The sequence below is a fragment of the Bos grunniens genome, chromosome 19 (genome assembly GCF_055505025.1).
Source record: "Bos grunniens cultivar Pamir isolate PY7600 chromosome 19, Bosgru_T2T1.0, whole genome shotgun sequence".
Taxonomy (NCBI): domain Eukaryota; kingdom Metazoa; phylum Chordata; class Mammalia; order Artiodactyla; family Bovidae; genus Bos; species Bos grunniens.
The window spans coordinates 10,465,802-10,479,781 of NC_141183.1; the positions used below are offsets into that span (position 1 = coordinate 10,465,802).

General features: G+C 51.1%; 1 protein-coding gene, 1 non-coding gene and 1 pseudogene across 13 annotated transcripts in view; 2 read left to right on the plus strand and 1 right to left on the minus strand.

Moving 5' to 3' along the window:
* The window catches only part of RBFOX3 (RNA binding fox-1 homolog 3), a 440,759-nt gene that overhangs the window by 375,952 nt on the left and 50,827 nt on the right, over nucleotides 1-13,980 (minus strand). The gene's annotated exons all lie outside the window — the stretch shown is intronic.
* LOC147351191 (small nucleolar RNA U2-19) lies at nucleotides 2,405-2,484 on the plus strand. The gene has a single exon (XR_015148498.1). It is a non-coding gene; the product is annotated as a small nucleolar RNA U2-19 (small nucleolar RNA).
* Nucleotides 2,648-2,723, plus strand: LOC147351192 (small nucleolar RNA U2-30; annotated as a pseudogene).

The following is a 13,980-nucleotide window of genomic DNA, read 5'->3' on the forward strand; positions in this document are numbered from 1 at the left end:
CTCTCATGGAGCCCAGATGGATTCCTGAAAATTTGTGTCAAACCAATTTTTGTAAATCCAATCATGTTCGCAGTGATTCACCTCCATCTCTGAAACACTTCCCTCCTGACCAGCTGCTCCACCTGACCAGCTTCCTCCATGCGCACACTCTCACCAGCGATGGGCTTGAGCAAACACCAATTCAAGAGGGGGCTGCGGCTAGAGAGGGGCTTCGTGTGATCTGAATACTCATGGCCAGATTTTGCTGTGTCAGGGCTCAGGTTTGCAGAAAGCAGAGCAGATGGCCCAGTGCCCTCCTTGGCGTTTCTTTAGCCCTCATCTGATTTTTTTAGGGAGGTCTCACCAGAACTACCATGACACCTCTCACCTGTTTCTCCAGGACATCCCAAAGTGGTCCTCTGCATGACAGATCTGTGTGAGAACTGCACAGGAGTCGGGGAAGCGGGGAGAGGTAGGCCCAGTTTCCCTGTTGTAATGTCCCCCATGTGCTGGCCCTAAAGGCAGAGTTGGGTGGCCTGCAGCAAAGCCAGGCTGGACCGTTCAGAGCCCTTGGGCAGCACGGATGGGTGAGGCAGGGGCCAGCATGAGCAGATCTGCAGTGCAGGAGGGTCTCTCACTGCAGGACAGAAGCATCAAGGCCACAGGCATGGAAGCCGACAGTGGTTGCTAGTGCCCAAGGAAATGGAGACGAGTGGACAGATCCAAGGTCCAAGGCCAGTGGACTGGGCAGCAGACGATATTTAGGAGGTCAGAGGAGAGGAAGATGACCTGGCCAGTGAGGGAGGCCCACACCTTCAGAGTAGGGAGCCTCCCCTTGCTCCTGCTGCTGCTCCCCAGGACAGAGCAGCCAGGAGTAATCCTGGGGCTCTGGCCTCTGCCTCGATGATGCTGGAAAGCTTGGTTGCTGCCCTGTCCAGGGGTGGCTACTGTTGAATCACATGCGCACTAGACTCCCAGGACACAAGCAAGGCCACAGGGACCAGTCCCTGCTCCATGACTCTCTTCTGTCAGGAGACTGTTAAAAATGTATGTGCATACATGCATGTGTGTTAAAGAACGAACGACTCCTGTTGAAATAGCCCTCATCAATCTGGACCTGAATGTCCACTGACATGTAGAAGCTTCCCCAGTGAACTTCACCAGTTTATACCAGGGTGGGTGTGTCCCCAGTTGGACTATGCCTCCCTTAAAGGTGAGAAAGAGGAGGCATATATGCTCAGTACCCGCCCTGTTTCAAGCCCCACCCAAGGTCCTTGAACCTCGTTTTTCATCTCATTTTCACAGCATCATCCTCATTTTGTAGGTTAAGGAGGCTGAGGCTCAGAGAGTCGATGAAGAGCTAGTTGGTGGGGTAGCTGGGCTTTGGCCTTCTCTACCATGCAAGCTCTGTCCTTTGCTTTTCTTGTAGGACCACCCTGGGGATGGGACAGGCTGAACTGTCCATCTTCCCCAGCTGCAGTGGGTGCTGGGGGCCAAGCATGCCTCCAGAAGTGGCGGTGGGAGGTGCTGGGGGGACTGTTCAGGCTTCAGAAATCCTCCTGAGGCCATGCCCCAGCCATACCCTGGACTTAACCAGCTATGCCACCAGCACAACCATTGGCTGGCGTGGGTACAGTAGAGGACTAGAGGCCCATCAAGGAGGGTGGTGATAAACCCACCTGTCAGGGAGGGGTCGCCAAGTCACTTCAGCACTAGGGTAAACCAGCGTCAGCTTTGCCCAGCCCAGAGTCCCAGGAGTGTTGGGAGGGAAGTTTGTGGTGGGCAACCCCAGGCTGAGCATGGGAGCTGTCCAGCACAGGAGGAGCAACCTGGGCCCCTTGTGGTCAGAGAATCTGAACAGCCTTTGGCATGATCTGTGATCTTGTCCTTATTATAAAAGGAATACATATTCACTGCAGAAAATTTAGAAACTACACTTATGCAAAAAGAAGAAAATTTAAAATAACCCACAATCCCACTACCCCGAAATAACTCCTGTTAACATTTTGAGCATAATACCCTCCCAGACTTTCCTATGCATAGAATATATATTTTTGGTACTAAGTGGGATCATACTGTACATTCCATTTTATAACTTTTTTTTCACTTAACTATGTCTCATACTAAATCACTAAGTATTCTTCCACAACATCATTTTTTAATGACTGAATTAGCCAAAGAATACTAAAAGGATGGCTGAAGACAGGAAAGGAAAATTTTATAATACAGAACACTACAATTAAGCATTAAACAGGAAAATGCCCTTTGTCAACAAATCAGCTCTATGATTACAGAAAAATATTATTTTTTTAAGTTTTTTCCTCTGTAGTCCAAATTCTACAAAATTTTAAAAAACCAAACTTGATTAAAAGACATGACCCTCAAAAGAGAGCCCCCTTCTCTGAGACCTTCTCTTACTGAAATGGATCAGTGAGGAAAACAGCCAGATCTGCAACATCCAAAGATCTTCCAGGCTACCTAGGCATGATCTCTATAGTTCTGAGAAGCAAAAGAATAGACTAATTTAAAACAATAAGGAGTTATGTCCAGAGTTGTGTGTGTAGGTCTGTGTGTGTGTGTATAAAGGCAACAGTGGATATCTGAGAATTTGTTGATGGATAAATGATATTGGGGTGGAGATGTACATGTATGAAAGGTAATCAATTCTGAGCAACAGTGAAAAGGTTTTACTACTGACCTTTATAACTAATACTGTGAATGTTTCTATACTTGATCTGAGCTCAAGGGGCAGGAGGCTCCCCTTGGCTAGTGGTATTTTCAGATATAAATAATATCATTGTTCTGAAGGACTGACTTGACTTCCTCTCACTGCAGGTGTCATGGACTGAATGCTTGCATTCCCTCAAAATTCATATGCTGAAGCCCACATGCAAGCGTGCTAAGTCGCTTCAGTCACGTCCAACTCTTTGCGACCCCATGGACTCTAACCCTCCAGACTCCTCTGTCCATGGGGTTCTCCAGGCAAGAATACTGGAGTGGGATGCCATGCCTTCCTCCAGAAGATCCTCACGACTCAGGAGGTTGAACCTGTGGCTCCTGCACTGCAGGCAGATTCTTTACCACTGAGCCACCAGGGAAGCCCACTGAAGCCCTAACCCTCAATGGAACAGTATTTGGAGGTAGAAGGTGATCAGGGTTAGATGAAGCCTGAGGATTGGGCCTTTGTGATGGGATTAGTACTCTAATAGGAAGAGACACCAGAGCCCTCTCCCTACCATGTGAGGTCATCAAGAAAGCAGCAGTCTGCAAGCCAGAAGAGGGCCCTCACTAGAACCTGACCACACCACATCTTGATCGCAGACTTTGAGCCTCTAGAACTGTGAGAATTAAACTCCTGCTGCTTAAGCTACCCTGTCTGCACTATTTTTGTCATGGCTGCAGAAGCAGGCTAAGACCTCAGGTAAGATGTCTAGAGTAGTTTGGGGACAGTAAGATCGCAGTCATCTGGACTTTGTCAAGCCATTCCCCAAGAAGAAAGCCAGAGGGGCCGCATATGGAGGTGGGAGGAGTGAGGAGCCTGAATCCCTCCTGAGTCTGAGGAGGGACTCACAGGACTCGCAGCTTCTCTGCCAGGAAGGAGGCATGTTCCTCAAATGGGACATGGGAGTTTGGGCTGGGGTCTGCTGTTTCACAGTGACAATAGATGAGGTGCAAAGAGCCTGGGGATGTCCCCTCATCCTCTTGGATGAGGCACAGGCAGAGCCCCTGGGGTCCCTCCCACTGTGGTCTCACCAGGAGCCCCACGGAAGAGGGGTAAATGAATGGAGAACACGAGGGAGCTTATAGGGGTCAGAGCTGAGGCCAACTCCAAGAAGAGCAAAGGGGGCTCCCCCAGGGTCAGGAGAAATCCTGGGGCCAAGCACACATGGTTCCCCTTCGGGGACCAGGGACTGGGGCCTTGAGAGCAGCTCCGGACAGACTCAGGCCCTCACCAGAGCAGGATGAGCGGGGTGCTGGAGGAGCTGAGATTCCCTCCCCCTCCCCACCCAGGTCCGGCCTCAGGATCCGCCAGCAGCGCTTCCTACCACTGGTCCCCGCAGCTTGGTTGAAAACCCGAGGAGGAGATCAGCCTGGGGCAGAACCAAGGATGACTGGTGGTAAGCTGTGCCAGCCTCAGAGCCACTGCGACCCAACAGCAGTGTCCTTAGGAGCACAGATCCGTGCTTGCAAAGCATCATGGATGCCAAGCAACTGTGGCTTCTGGTTTATTGGTTTATTGCTTTCCTGTGCACTTTAGGGGAGCTCCTTCAGGGAAACACCAACCTGCCACGGATGAAATAAAGGTGGAGGATCTCTGCCCAGGTGGGAGCCACTTTAATAAGTGCCTCAGAGGCTGATCCCAGGGAAAACAAGGCTCAGCGACTCAGGGTGCTAGTGGCCCTGGGAGACACAAATTCCGGGTCCCACGTGGAAGCTTCCTGGTGCCGAGCATGATCCCACACCCTGGGATCCACTTCCTGGACAGGAAGTCCAGGCTAGGGCTGGTGCAGGGCTGGGTGATTCAGCACCTCCCTTTGTCACCAGGACACAGGTCCTTGCCCCCTGCTTGCCCTGCACCTCCCGTCAGGCTGGGAGCAGGATGTCTGCAGTAGATCCACAGCAACATCCCGAGGCCCCTCTTAGAAGTCAAGAACCGTTCACAGAAGCTGACTCTCCATGCTGGAAGATACTCCTCCTGTCTCATCAGCCAGAACCAGTCACTGCTAAGAGCATAGGGCCTCCTGTGTGCTGAGTGCTCAGTCTTGAGGTCAGGGTGGCCTCCCTCTCCCTGCACCAAGCCCAGGTCAGTAAGAAGCAAGAGGGCCTGGACGTCTCTGGGAGCCATCAGCCTGTGGGGCCAACTCCCCAGCAAGGCTCTTCCCTGCCTGCCCTCTGAGACATCACCATGAGATGCTGCATTCACTCTCACTAGACCTTCACCCTCTCCATCACCACCCAGAACACTCATCCCAACATTCAGATCCACAGGTGATCTGGAGGGTAGAAAGCCGCCCCACTGCCCCTCTGAGGTGCCTGGGCTCACAGGTCAGCTGCATGCCCACAGGGCCTGGCCAGGCCACATGCTGGGGGAGCATAGGGCAAGACGAGACGGCCTGCTCCCAAAGACAAAGTCGCCTGGGTGAGGATGACCATGCGAACACAGGAATGGCCTATGCTGGGGCCCAAGGAGGACCGTGGGGTCCACGTTTGTGGGGCCACTGGCTGAGCAGGGCCAGAAGAGTCCACACTGATAGTGGGTCCGCCAGGCAGTGGAAGGGTCCCCTCTTATTCTAGGAGCAGATGAGCCCTCAATCAGAAGCCAGCGTCTGGGGAAGGGCTGGTCTCACCTCTGCAGGCCACTCGAAGACCCCAGCCCCCTCTGCCTGTGAACAGCAGCTACCGCAGGTCTGTCTGCACAGTGCCTCCCTCCACAGCTTCTTGCACAGCCAGACACACTCTCTCCTCACCCTTCTCTCTTCCATTCACAGCTAGAATTAAGTGACTTCACAGAGGGGTGGGGATGAAAAAGTGCCATCCCCTTGACCCGAGAGTTTGGCTCCAGAACCCCCATTATACTAATCATCACCCAACTAACACCTTTGTCTTGGGCCACATACTCCTGGCAATACCGGTAAAACACGTGTGCCTTCCAGCAAAATGCATCATCACACCCTGTAAGTCTGCCAGCCGAGGGGCCTGCTTAAGTGTAGCTCAGTAAACACGTCCTTGTGGCCACATCAGTTCTGTCAAAGGTGCTCCATCATGCCGATGGACAGGTGGACAAGCCACATTTCCCCTGACTCTCGGGCTGCTGGCCACTGGCTTCTTTCCATTGAATGAGACACCAAAGGCTCTGAGAGTAGCCAGCCCATGGGCTCCTCAGGCCACACCCAGCGCAGCACTTTGAACAGAGTCCCCTCTTACCTTTTCCATCTTCTAAGCGACCCAGAAGGTGGGACACTGACCTGCTTGGCTGGTGTATTTGTCTCCAGGGGCTACCGTAAAAAACTACCACAAAATGAGCAGCTTAAAACAACACAGTTTTATTCTTGAACAGCTCTGGAGGCCAAAAGCCTGACACTAAGGTGTCAGCAGTGCTGTGCACTCTGGAAAGGTTTGCATCGCATAACTTCAATCCCTGCTTCTGCCCTTACATGACCGTCTGTCTCTGTATGTCCTCTTCTCTTCTTATAAGGACACCAGTCCCAGGATTTAGGACCCACCCCACCCCAGTAATCTGTATGCAGGTCAGGAAGCAACAGTTAGAACTGGACATGGAACAACAGACTGGTTCCAAATAGGAAAAGGAGTACGTCAAGGCTGTATATTATCACCCTGCTTATTTAACTTATATGCAGAGTACATCATGAGAAACGCTGGACTGGAAGAAGCAAAAGCTGGAATCAAGATTGCCGGGAGAAATATCAATAACCTCAGATATGCAGATGACACCACCCTTATGGCAGAAACTGAAGAGGAACTCAAAAGCCTCTTGATGAAAGTGAAAGAGGAGAGTGAAAAAGTTGGCTTAAAGCTCAACATTCAGAAAACAAAGATCATGGCATCCGGTCCCATCACTCCATGGGAAATAGATGGGGAAACAGTGGAAACAGTGTCAGACTTCATTTTTTTGGGCTCCAAAATCACTGCAGATGGTGACTGCAGCCATGAAATTAAAAGACGCTCACTCCTTGGAAGGAAAGTTATGACCAACCTAGATAGCATATTCAAAAGCAGAGACATTACTTTCCAACAAAGGTCCGTCTAGCCAAGGCTATGGTTTTTCCTGTGGTCATGTATGGATGTGAGAGTTGGACTGTGAAGAAGGCTGAGCACTGAAGAATTGATGCTTTTGAACTGTGGTGCTGGAGAAGACTCTTGAGAGTCCCTTGGACTGCAAGAAGATCCAACTAGTCCATTCTGAAGGAGATCAGCCCTGGGATTTCTTTGGAGGGAATGATGCTGAAGCTGAAACTCCCATACTTTGGCCACCTCATGTGAAGAGTTGACTCATTGGAAAAGACTCTGATGCTGGGAGGGATTGGGGGCAGGAGGAGAAGGGGACGACAGAGGATGAGATGGCTGGATGGCATCCTGACTCGATGGACATGAGTCTGAGTGAACTCCGGGAGTTGGTGATGGACAGGGAGGCCTGGCGTGCTGCGATTCATGGGGTCGCAAAGAGTCGGTCACGACTGAGCGACTGAACTGAACTGAACTGAACCACCCCAGTAAGACCTCACTTTAACGTGATTAAAGCTGCAAAGACCCTATTCCCAAATAAGATCTCATTCACAGGTCCCTGGAGTTAGGACTTGGACGTATGGGGGCACAAAATAACACACAGCATAGGTCTCTCCTGGAAGGTCAAGGGTGGATGGGCACACAGTGCCAGGCCTGTCTCCCAACCTCCATCACCTGATGCCAGCCAGCCTCTTCTCCAGTGCCCCAGGGTGGAGTCCTGACAGCCTCCTGAGTCCTGCTGATGTTCAAATCTCTCAGAACCAAACTGTGTCTCCCGAGAGCTTGCACCCACACATCCTTTTTCTGCCTTTGAACACAAAGGGACAAACCTACTTCCTCCTCCACATGACAGACCTTTGAATAATTAGAGCATGGCAGCAGGCCCACCCCCACCCACCCTGCCTCTCCAAGGCTCCTGGTGGCTTCAAGGGCCCACCTGTCATATGCACACCCCTCCTCCACACCCAAGCTAAGTGAGCCCCACTGGCCACCATCTTTTCCTAAAACAAGATACAGAGCTGGCCACAAATGTCCCAGGGAGATGCCCCTCCCCAAACACGAACAGGGTGCTGCAGGCACGAAGCTGGGGGTGTTAGGGAGGGAAGGTGCAGGGACTCGAGACCCTGGCTGAGGGAGTAGGATGGGTACCGTGACAGCCCCTCACCCTAGGTCGGGCTCTGCGGCTGTGATTCGCCTATTCTGCAAACACAAGCCCCCCCTCTCCCCGCCGCTGCGGGAGACAGATGGGAGAAGAGCTGGTCCCAGCCAGTCTGTCAGCAAAATCTGTGCCATCATATAAAGACTTCTCTCCCAGAGGCTGATAGCTCCCTGATCGCAGGTAGGATCTGTGTATGTGCCTGGAGCTTGACAAAGTCTTGTTGAATGAATGAATGAGTTAATGGCTGCAGTGAACTGGGGGAACTGGAGGCTTCTTGTCTCTCCTGCTCCACCCTGCAGCCCCCGAGGCAACTCGCTGCAGAGTCACATGTCAACGCGGCTCTTGGGGAGATTCCACGGTCAGAGCAGAACACCCTCCGTGCTGCCTCCTCCCAAGGCCCAGTTTCCTCCTCTGGAGCAGAGCTTTCTGTGTGTGCAGAGAAAGCAGGATAATAAAGGGAGGTGGGGTTTTTAAAGCTATCCAGGGCTGCCCATTGTTTTGGGGGGCAACACCAGGGCAGTGAAGCACTAACAGAGGCTCTCAAGGCACACATGGTTCCTTTAAACCCAGGAATTTCAGACAACCAAGATCAGCAGACCTTAGGCACCCGGAGGGGGTTGGAAGTCTACCATTAGACCCAGAAGGTCACTGCCAAGAGAAGTTCAGGTCTAAGGCTTCAAGATCAGGTGATGGCTTAACACAGCTGGTCCAGAAGCAACTCCAAGACAGCATATAATAGTCAAAGTCTGAGAGTGGCCCATATGTAAAGAGCACCCCAGAACAAATGAAAAAGAAAATTCTCCATGGACACACAGATAAAGCACATGAACAGATAGTTCACAGAAGTCAAATGCAAATAAATAATAAACAGAAAAAATATAATCAACCTTCCTAGAGTTGAGGAAAGGTAAGTTTAAATGCTATTTTGTACCCTTAGACTGGCAAATATTTTAAGAAATAATAATAACTGATACTAGTATGGGTGTAGGATAAAGAATTCTCACATGGTATGGTGAATTCTGTAAATACTTTCAAATTTGTAAAGCAGTCCAGCTGTAGTTATTAAAACTTAAGATATACATGCCCTTGGCCCCAATAATTCTTCTTCTGGGATTTTCTCCAAAAAAGCAGAAAGTGCCAGGAAAATACATAGCACATGAAAATGACATATGTGCATCTATGCACACGAGTTGGTCAGCATGAGCAAGGGGGGTATTTTGGGAGGGGACTTTTCCAGCTAGTAGCAGAGGTCAGAGGTCACCCCAGAGAGCTGGATTTGGGGAGCAGTAAGCGAGACTAATTGCTTCACTTTAGACACTTCTGTCTTAGAAGACCTAATACAATAAATAAATAATGACTTTATAACTCATGTGACTGCATTTTTTAAGTGACTAAGGAAATGATTTCAAAATGAAGCTTTTTTTTTTTTTCTACTTCCTCTGCTGTTAAGGGTGGGGTTGCCAGATTTAGCAAATAAAAACACAGGATCCTTGGATACATGTGTGAATTTCAGATAAACAACATTTAAAAAAATATAGGTATGTCCCATGCAGTATTTGGCACATTCTTATACAAAAAAATTCTTTGTTGTTCATCTGAAATTCAAATTTAACTGGGCATCCCGGGTTTTATCTGGCAACTCTAGTTCAGGGGGAGGGAAACGAAAGATCTCTGCAACTCTAATTTAAATTCTTTTCTTCCAGCTCCCCGTGAAAACCTGTCACAGCCATGATGATGTTTTCTTTTTCCTCCCAGTGATCACAAGCACACACACGCACACACGCACACACACTCACATGTTTTGATCATCACTCGTCACCCTCCAAAAGAACATTCTCTGACTGGCACACACTGATGTTCTGCACGGTTCCTACTTGAGAGTCAGGATGTCACATCAAAGCTCCTAGAGCAGCGTCTGGGCCTTTCCCATTCTGTGCCCAAGCCCAGCAGGGCCGGGCACACGGAAAACCGTCAGCAAACTGGGGGAGACCAGTTAACGGAGGATCAGGTGTGCCCTGGAGGAAGGATGGTGCCCCAGCTTCCTGCCCATTGCTTTGCCAGGTCACGCCTTTGACAAATTCTTAGCCATGGCGGGCATCGGAGCCTGCTCAAGCTGCCCGGTGTGCCTTCTGTCCCCCTCTCTCCCAGCACTCAGCACACAATGCATGAACTTCATACAGAGTGGCCTAAGTCACTGCTTCCAAAGGTCATGTTTGCATCTCATTTCATGTTATGCACTTGCTGTCATGGCGAGGAAACCCAGGACTGAGGATGGGGAGGCTGGAGCCAGGGTGACCTTGACCAGGTTATAGGCTGCTCAGACTCCTCACCTGTACAAGCAGAGGTTGGGCGGATGTTCTTGAAGGGATTTCTAAGGCTTTCTGTGCTTAAGGTCAGGAGTGTCTTCAACCTGCCTACTCCAGGGTATGCCACTCACCCACCCTCACCCAAAGCAGAGAATGTGACCACTGGCTACGGAAAAGTCCTCGGCCCTCTCCTTGAGGCCCAGACAGCTCTGCGGGCCCAGGAATCCCCTGCTGGAATCGCTGCTTAACCCACTGTCCATCGTGTCGAGTTGCGGAAGCCGCAGACGCGACATTAGCATTACAACCCACACTGATCTTTGTCAATTACGCTCCAGTATTTGAGCTCTAACCAGCTTTAAATTGAATCAGGACAAAATCATCAGAATAAAAAGAGCCCAAGCCCCAGCCTTTCAATTCCAGCACTGGAAAAAAAAAGTTATACATTTCATAATGGCCTTCTACCCCATAATGAACAGGAAAAATAAATTAGATTCCAAGCTAAGGGTATATTTATGCAATTTCATTATGTGCCCATGAGCAAGCCTGGTTTTCACCAAGATAAAAATGAGCTCTCAGAAACACTCGCACTAAATAAATGGAGTGATTTAACAGCTTAACGGAGAGCGTGGAGGAGGGACTGAAGGACAATGTCAAAAATGGAAAATAAAAATAAGAGGGACATCCGACGTGCCTCCTGTCTATGTGCCCCACGCCCGAGGCGCCGCATCTGAGTGGCCCTCTGGGCAGCATCTCTATTCTTAGAGGCCTGGGCGACCAAGGCCATGATGGGCGGAGGGAACATGGATTCTCCCGTGTTCTGCACACCGATCAGCAGAACATCCACCCCCGTGTCCCAGGCTCAGGGGTCAGTTCTTCAGAGTCCACACCTGCTTCCAGAGATGACCTCGCTCAGCTAGCTTCTGCAGTAAAACTCCGGGCTGTCCTAGCCCTTCTGGTCCTCATCACTAACCTTCTTCCTTCTTTTCCAAAAGTTCCTCTTGGTTCTTTTGCTCCTGTGTCAGGGTTAGCTGACGCTCCTGTGGCCCCAGCTTTAGGGCACCTCCACGCCCACAGGTTCTCTTCCAGGGTCCCTGGGCACCGGGTGCCCGGCCTTCATGTTAGCACTTCTTTTGTCCAGAAATGAAAACAAGTTCTCTGCCGCCTTTTGAACTCTCTAAGCGTGTGGTTTCTTTCTTTTCTTCCCAGTACATTGTTTACCGTGTGATGCTCTGGAACCTCGGTGTGAGAGGCGTTGTGTAAGCGTGTCTCACAGTTGTTGTGAAGGTTGACAAAATAAGGCATTTATTTTTACTCTTTTAATGCATATTTACAAAGCTGAAGGGTGTCCCCCGAAAACCCCAGTGGTGTGTAACTGGGGAAAACTTGGAGTGAGCCAGCTCTGGGACCTCTCTCAAAGGCAGCGCGGCTGACTTCCGGAGGCACCCTTTCCAGCCTCGCTGAGGGGCTCCCTGGTGCTGTCAACAAGGGGGAAGAAAAGGTCATCGACTCCTGGAATCTCAGTCCCGGGGCACCTTCCGCGGGAATCTCCCTCTTCACAGGTAAGGATACCAAGGCTCTGAGAGACCAGGGAGGGATCCCAGCTCATCCGTGTGGGAGGGGGTCTTCCATCAGCCCGCCCCACAGAAATATCATGCCAAGCACATGGATCATTACATGGTCTAGCAGTCACATTAAAATTTCCCCAAAAATGGTGAAATTAGTTTCAAGAATGTATTTCACGTAACCCAATATATTCAAAGTATTGTCATGTCAATATGCATTCCACATAAGAAATTACATATGCAATGGTTCACATGCTGTGTCAGAGTACTGCATTTTGAAACCCTGCCTGCATTTTATGTCCACAGCTCATCTCTACCCGAACAGGCCACTGGCTGGCGGCCCCCATCTCGGGCGAGGGCAGCACAGAACTTCTTCACAGCACCATCTCACTTACAAACAGCTCCAAGCCTAAAAGACAACCAGGCAGGTTCAGGCAACTGCCAACTGGTTCAGGGAAATACAGCCAGCGCTCAGAAAGGCATGTGTACAACCTTCACCATTAGTGATTTTTCCAAAATCGCCATGAGACCTTAATGAAGAACCACCACCACCATGACTCCTCAAGTATCTTCTGTGTCAGGAACAAAGGACTCTGCAGGTGACATATGGGCGCATCCTCTGGATAGCGCTGAGAGGCAAGTACTGTCATCGCTGTGACGTCCCATCAACAGCAGAGGCTGAGTAGGGGCTGCCGCAAAATCACAGTGAGTCAACAGGTGTCAGGGAGCTGCAACGTTGACGTTTATCAGCCTCTGAGGGCAGAATCTCCCCTCCTGACAGGAATCCACTTAGAACCAAACAGGCACCAGATACCCCTACTTCTCACTCCTGGCAGCAATCAGCTACTCAACATGGGGCAATACCAAGACCCTCCTGCTTTGACGCGTTCCTTCCTTTCCCAAGGCCTCCAAGGGGAAGAAATAAACAAGCAGACAGATAAATACCAACCACCGAAGATAAATACCAATGAAGGAAGATGAGACGAGCTCTGAAGATTAAGCATGCCAAGCTGGAGCCAGCCTCGTGGTCTTAGGTGCCAAGCCCATCGGCTCATTAGCGTAGATGGAGCTGGAGTTCCACAGCCTAGAGTGATTCCTGGCTCCTGCCCAGTGAAAATGCAGAGTGAGTGGATGACCAGCAAAGACACAACCAATGTCCAGAGAAGGGTGCACGGACAGATGGGGGCACCAAGAAGTCTGCTGAAGACACCGAGGGACAGAGGGACTCGAACACCTTCCCTGACCCCCGCCCCCAGCTCCTTCCACACCTGTGAAGGTTGGGGTTGAGTCCACAGGGGCGGGCTGTCATCCCCATAGCTGCCCCATGAGCAAGTTTGAGGAAGCTGTGTTAGCTGGCGGCTGGCTGGCAGTGGTGCCTAGACCCAACCCCAGCCACTCGCCATTTCGGCAACGCCTGCTCAGGTTTTTGTCTCTCCTTGTGGGTCAGGTGGGGCCCTACCTGTACGAGGAGAGAGCATCAGCATCAGCCCCTGGGATGCTATAAGGATCAGGGTGCGTTCTGCTCTGTGGTCACGTGGTGGTGGCTGGTGTGGGGGCAGGAGGCCTCGAGGACACGTGGGAAAGGAGGGGGTCTCTCCTCTGTGGCTGGGGAGCTGATGTGGAGAAAGAAGCGAACAGCAGAGAGGGAAGGGCAAAAGCAGAGAGGGCGCAGGGCCTCCCCAAGCTTCAAGGAGTTTGCTCCTCCCACTGGAGCTCCTCCACCCTCCAGGCCTCCCCACTGCCCGCCGCCCTGACACCCTGAGAACCACCTGCAGGCACTGCACCTGCCACAGTGCAGCCACCAGGCCCCCAGCAGACAGCACCTGGCTGCCTTCCTCGATGGCCCGGGGAAGGGTGTCCGCCTGCCCCTGTCGGCGTCCCCAAGCCACCCACTCTGTGCTCTTACATAACTCGGGTCCTTCCCCACCCACGAGCAGTGCCGTCCTCCAAGTCCCCCCACCTTCTAGACACGGGGGTGTAACATCTGCTCGCACTGCTCCTCTCCAAGAGAACACCGTCCCCCACACACCGCACCCCAAACTCAAACACTGCCACCCTCCCCCAAAGCCGCAAGGGATAAAAAATAACATAAAATAAAAACATGCTACCACTGCCACCCACCACATCATTAAGGGCAAAAAAAAAAAAAAAAAAAGTCTTCTACAAATAAAACTCTTTCCTTCTTGTTCTAGAAAAACAGTAACGAATCGGGGGGTGGGGGTGGCGGGAA